The sequence below is a fragment of the Spea bombifrons genome, chromosome 5, assembly GCF_027358695.1.
Source record: "Spea bombifrons isolate aSpeBom1 chromosome 5, aSpeBom1.2.pri, whole genome shotgun sequence".
Taxonomy (NCBI): domain Eukaryota; kingdom Metazoa; phylum Chordata; class Amphibia; order Anura; family Pelobatidae; genus Spea; species Spea bombifrons.
In genome coordinates this window covers 41513308-41520057 of record NC_071091.1, presented here as the reverse complement: position 1 = coordinate 41520057, position 6750 = coordinate 41513308, and the positions used below count along the sequence as shown (strand labels likewise).

The window sequence follows — 6750 nt, the reverse complement described above, 5'->3', positions numbered from 1 at the left end:
CAACCTTCTCAAGGGAAAAAGTTTCAGCTCAAATTTAAAGTTGTAGGGAACTTACAAAATTTGTAAGTTATCTGCTTTTTCAGCTTGCATACATTTGCATCTCCTGTGCGGGGGTGTATGTGTTTATTTTTTGCAAGTGTTAAGGTGAGTTGGCTGTAATGAAAACAATGTGGTTTATTGTCAATCACACAGTGCAAAAAAACCTAATATATTTATTTTTTAATATTTGGTAGGGATCCAGATGACTGGTAGGGTTAAGTAATTTTTTCTGAAGGTGAATGATTTTCGTGTTTGAATTTACCGCTATACACGGCTGCATATTTATGGGGGGACTTTGGGACTTTTCTATAACAGTAATAGCAATGACAACATATTTCAGATTTATTTTATTTCACATTTTAATCATGGTTTTATTTTTACCATTTTTGAACAAAGAATTATTCACACAAACCAATATCCAGTATACATATGTCTTCTTTTCCTCTTTGTTCTTTATCTGGGATTTTGTCTAGAAGAAAAAAAAAAAAAAAAAATTAGTCCAAAGAGTACAGAGATCACCAAGAATTCAAAACGGTGGGATGCTTTCTCCATCACTTAAATAACTATACATGGCAGATAACAACATAATGATTTATAGTAACACACCATGGTAAGATGATGACAAATATGTTCTTAATGATCAAAAAACTATTTTCTATCTCCAACTTGTGAGTGTGCACAGGCAGAGGAAAGAGTCCTACCCAATAAACTCTTAGGCTTGGTTTCCATTGGGGTTTTTTATGCTAAAAACGCCTATAAAAACGCCAATAGCGCCACCTGGCGTTTTTTTGTGAAAAACGCCTGCAGCCAGATGTTAGCTGTAATTCAATAGGAAATCGCAAAATGCCATTTCCACTTGGCGTTTTTCTGTTTGGCGTTTTTTCAGTCCTCTTTGGCGTTTTTCTGCTTTTTTGGGCTCTGTGGCAGTTTTTCAAAACTGCAGCATGTTGACACTCTGGCGTTTTTTGCAAGAAATCTTGGCTTTTTTTCTCCAATAGAAGTCTATGGGAGAGAAAAAACGCCATGAAAAAGCCATGTGGGTTTATTGCCTTGGCGTTTTTTATGGCGTTTTTTCCACAGTTACAATGCAGAGGATGGACCCAGTATCTGTGTGTCCTACGAGAAATAGGCTGAAAACAAACAGTTTCACACAAAACAAAGTCCTGGACTGGTTCATATTGAATTTTACACCATTTGGAACAAACATGCCATTACAAACAAACATACACGACCGGATCCAAAAGCAACAGCAAACAATTTGCACTATCATTTGGGGCCAATCTTCCCAGAGGAGAACACATCCGGAATAAAGCATGCCTTACAAACCACAGAAAAGAGACAAAAGGGTCTACCAAGTAAATGACATCAGGAGAGGGCAGATACTTGCCATTTATCCTAATCCCTTTTAGCTGGGTGAAACTTCTAACTTGTAAAGGCTGGAAAAACTGCCTAAGGTCAAAAAAAGCAATTTCCACAGAAAGGCTAAAACGCCAGAAAAAACTGCAGAAAAAACGCCAAAACGCAGGTAAATGCAGTGGCAGTTTTCTTGGCAGTTTTCCTGGCGTTTTTCATCAAGAAAAAAACGCCGGACAAAAACCCAAGTGGAAACCTAGCCTTAGGGTTATTTGAAAAAAGATAAAGCATTCAGGGTCAAACTGTTAGACGTTTAAGAAACTAGGACGCTGGAATTATAGGATGAATATGGGTAAAACTAAATGAGTGGGTGAAATAGTCGTGAATTAAAAGACATTGGGTTTGCCTCCCTTGCCTCCCTCCCTACAGAACATTTCTGTGGATACTTGATTGAAAGCTGTAAAATGACCTGTACATAAGTCAGCAATGAAAATACTGCCAAACTGTTAAGTAGTTCAAATTTATTGACAAATCCATATAGCAGGTATAGTTAAAATCTTTAATTAGAGACCTTCAGCCCAATATAATGTACAAACTTACTTTTGTCAGAGTTTTTATATAGATGAACATTTTAGTTATCTGTAGTATTTTAAATGCACTTTATTAACATAATATATTGTTTATACTAACTCACAGAAATAAGTTTAAAAAAAACTTGAAATTGAAATTCAATCGTTTTTCAGCAGTTACAAAACAAAATTTTCAAAATCCACAAAATGTTTATTTTAAGGCAACACAGGCTCTTGTATAGAACAACTTAACAAGGGTGTATACAGTTAAGAGGGTTCTATCTAATTAAAATCTTGCCCACTTTTACAACCCATGGGAGTTTTCCCTCCTGTTTTTATTTTACCTGGCTCCTTTTAGCAACAAGCCACCCACATACAAATCCTTGCTACTCTACAAAAAAAAAGTTCCCCAGAGTAAGGACAGTCAAAGAGGTGCAGCAACAGTAGGGCACTGGGCAGGCAGACACTGGCAGATGATAAGCACATGCAGCCCCATGGAGCAGGACTGAATTTCCACCACCATATTTAAAAAAAAAAAGGTTCAGCAGGAGAGGCCTGGGCAGGCACACACTGGAAGGAACATGAACCCCACGTTGAGCAGGTGTGCATTTCCCCAATATTGTATATACATATTTTATTGCCACAAATATTTATCAATGATGACATCATAAAAAGATTTGTAAAAAAAAAAAAAAAAAAAAAAAGTAACTTGTCCACAAATTAGAGGTTTGGCTAGTAGCATAAACTCTACTCAGGAACAGGGGAAATGTGTCTGCTGCAGTCAATGTCCATGTAATATACTACAGTGATCACTACAGCTTCACCAATCCATCCTACAACTGTACATTTTCTCCACTAAAATAAACGATTTATTAGCTTGTTGCATGGTTGGTGAACTATGAGGATTAATCTCATCCTCCGCTGTCACTCCACTCTCTCACACTCCAACTCTCATCAGTCTGTAACTGTTGCTACTGACATGTTACAATGGATGTTTATAAATCTAATGCTTCTCCTGTCCCCTTGTAAATGCTCCCAAAGGTTGTTGAACCCATCAATCACAGGCATTACCCTCAATGAGACAACCCCACATTTTTTTACTTCTATCAGTTATTGATATGTACCCTCCTACACACAGTCCCTTCCCACTTAACCTCAAAAGAGTGCCAAAACGGCTTGTAATGGCGGGGCTACACGTGATGACGAATAGACGGATCATGGCAAATTTTTGACACTTTTGCAGTTTGTTTTTATTTTTACCCCCCATTTTGACCAAATCCACATGTCTCATAGATATGCTCTAAACACATTGTTTAGCATTTTAATTACATTACTAAAATATTATTCTAGAGTTTTTAATTGTTTTCCAGGCTAGGTAAATATGCAGTTATTTTTCCAAATAACAGTCATATCATCATATAGGTTAAATCACCCCAACGGTTAAGATTGATTACTTTATTAATACATTAATATTGGAACAAAATGAGATAGAGATAAAAACATTATACAAAGTAAGAAGTGGACAAGAAGGGAGCCCGGTTGGTTGAAAAACAATTACTGATCATGAACCCATAATCCTATGTTGGAGTGGTATAGTACTGCCTCGTCTTTCTAGTCTGAGATGAGCGGGCAGGTAGTTTGTTAGATTGTTGGTTCAGAACTTGCCAAATAGATTCTACTATTTGTCCTGAGTTTTTTTGCTTTTTTTTCCAAAACCATTTTTTTCAAATATTTTTTTCATATCCTATTTGGGACATCTTTGAAGCTGGCAAACTCAATTTACCAACATCAAACCATATATTTTTGAACCCCAAGGTTTTTCAAATGCTGGGATTTTAATATTTTCCATGCACTATTTCCACTACCAGCCTTTGTCAAACTCTGTGGTAGTTATTTACTTTGTTTGGCAAAGTAGTTATTTACTTTGTTCTTTTTACACAAATTGTAATTGAGGTATACATTTACAGTTCCTGGTATGTGTGACTGTCAAACACCCCAATATGTGTTCAGCACCACCTGTTGAGTACAGTGATACCATTCATGCATGGTTGTGTTAGGTAATTTGGGTGCTAAAAGGCTACATTTGGACATGCTTCCATGTCTTATTTCAGATATCCTTGAAGCCAGCCGACTTAATTTACTCCCATCAAACCCCATATTTTTTAAAACTATACACCCCAGTGTATTTCAAATAGATATTTTAACACTTTCCAATTCTACAGCTTTTCTCAAACACATTGTAGTTCAGAAATTAATTTTTAGCTACCGTGTTAGGCCTACCTGGTCCTAGAAAGAGTAGGAATCATGTCCAGGAAGTTAGAAGGTAGGATGTTGGCAACTAGCAGTGAGCTCAGCAGGGAGCGGGTGACTGGACATGTAGCATGCGATGAACAGACCTCCAGAATTCTGGAACAGGATATTTATGATCATGCAAAGAACACGGAAGGCAAAAGCTGACTGCAGGGTACAGATACCAGAGACGTGAGAGATTAACAGACTGCAGGAATAACAGAACAAACAGCTGATACACGCAGAAATCCAAACAGGATGCGCCGTTCAGGATGTCAGACACTAAGCACACTGGAGCGATAGACCAGGGGGTTAAACAGCAAATGAAGGACAACTCAATCACGTTACCCGATCCCCAACCTTATATGCAGGAGAAGCACGTTGTTTTCTGTCAGTCGCTGCTTTGATAGAAGCTCATACTCTCAAAAGTGTATCTTTAATTAGAGTGAATTTATCCTTAAGCAATCTTATTCTTTGTGAAATTCCGGGGACCAAGGAAGCCCTAGGCTGGTCAGGGAGAGTAAGGGGGTGAAAGCCATAATTTGCCAGAAAAGGAGACATCTTAGTAGGGGAGTGTAGTTGATTATTGTAGGAAAACTCAGCACAAGGTAAAAGCTGGAACCAATCGTCCTGCAGGTAGGAGGTGTAACATCTGATGTATTGTTCCAAAGTATGATTAGTTCTTCCGTCTGTCCATTGGTTTGAGGGTAGAATGCCATAGAAGGACAACGTTTGATTCCAAGCTGGTGACAAAAAGTTTCCCAAATGTTATGCAGGGCCCTGGTGAACACAGGAAAGCTGGACACACGTAGCAGAGACGGTAGATAGGGCTCACAAGGTGGTGGAGTAAAAGTAATCCAATGTCGTATAAGAAAGTCCAAGGTCGGTGCTGGCGGCACAGGATTGAGGTCAGTAGGCAAGCCAAGGTTCGGTACACGGTAGACACTGAAGATACACAATAAACTAGAAAACGCAAATACCCAGAGCAAACAACAGTAAGACTTGTTGATCGGGCACCAATAAAGAGGAACTCAGGGTTTAAATAGGCGCAAGGGTGGGAAGCTACAGACAATAGCCAATAGGAGGAAAGAGGCGAAGTATGACATCATCACAAGCGATGCGAACGTATAGCGTTGTCGCGCACGTCATTTCTCTGGCGTGCCGCATCGACACGCACGTCAGTCCGTGAGTGCCGTGTTGACTCGCTCATCATCCTGCAAGCGCCCGTCATCCAGCGAGCACCACGGTAGGTGCAACACCAAAAATGCAACGTAAACTGGACTCTATCCGACAAAATGGACTTGCGAGGACAAAAAAATCTCACACAGAAATAATGAAGCGGTAACCGCTGCCGAGGGGATGCCTTTGGTGGGAATAAAATGTGCCAAATTAGAGAAATTAACAATTATGACCAGAATGGTATAATGATCCTCAGAATTTGGAAGGACAACAATAAAGTCAAGTGCAATGTCTTCCCAGGGTAGTGTTGCAACAGGTAATGGCTGCAATAGCCCAGAAGTACTTCAAACCGGGCCACAGGAGGCACAAAGATGTGATCTCCCCTATTAAGTTTCAGGGTTTTGAGATAAGGTGAAGGTTACTGTCTTGACGAAGTCCAGGAGTGATGATTGAGCAATCTAGGGGAACCATGTCCAATAATATAAAAAATAAAAGCAAAATGAAAAGTTTATTTTTATGTGCAAGTTCTAAAATTAGTGCAGTATCTTCCCAAAAATCCTAGCATGGAAAGAATTAAAATCCTAGCATTTCAAATACTCATGGGGGTGTCTAGTTTAAAAACAAAGTTCAAAACAAAGTGATATCCTGCAGGCATCCTGGAGCAGACATGAGACATAGCTCTACAGAGAAATGAGCAGGATGCTGCAGGCTGGGAGTAGGGAAGCTAAGCAGAGAAACAGCAGAAACCTAGCAAGCAAGGGGGACAGAGCTAGCAAGGAACAGAGGACAGGGGGACAAAGCCAGACAAGACATACATGTACAGGACACAACAAAGGACAGGGAACAAGGCAAGGAACACATGGAATGGAGTGAGGAGCCAAGATCCTCACATGCTTCTCCTTTAAGCAAGGATAGGATAAATATAGCTTTCGTGAGCAGGGGGACCTTGCGGCTGCAGCAGGATTCCAGTCCTTCATGGCGTAGTGTGTTACCAACTGCTTTCTTGGTGTCTATGGTCCCAGCTGCCTTGAGATCATAAACAAGATGATCGCATGTAGTTCTGGGCTAATTCCTCACCGTTCTCACGATCATTGAAACTCCACGAGGTGAGATCTTGCATGGAGCCCCAGACCGAGGGAGATTGACAGTTATTTTGTGTTTCTTCCATTTGTGAATAATCGTACCAACTGTTGTCATCTTCTCACCAAGATGCTTTGCGATGGTTTGGTAGCCCGTTCCAGCCTTGTGTAGGTCTACAATGTTGTCCCTGACATCCTTGGACAGCTCTTTGGTCTTGGCCATGGTAGAGAGTTTGGAATCT

At 39.9% G+C, this 6750-nt stretch overlaps 1 protein-coding gene across 2 annotated transcripts in view; it reads right to left on the bottom strand.

The window, feature by feature from the left end:
- Positions 1-373: 373 nt before the first annotated feature.
- DDC (dopa decarboxylase) overlaps positions 374-6750 on the bottom strand; it is a 120852-nt gene continuing 114475 nt past the window's right edge. For both annotated transcript variants that reach the window (XM_053468142.1, XM_053468141.1), the window contains exon 15: positions 374-508. The gene's annotated coding sequence lies outside the window, so the exon portion shown is untranslated. The remainder of the gene's footprint in view (positions 509-6750) is intronic.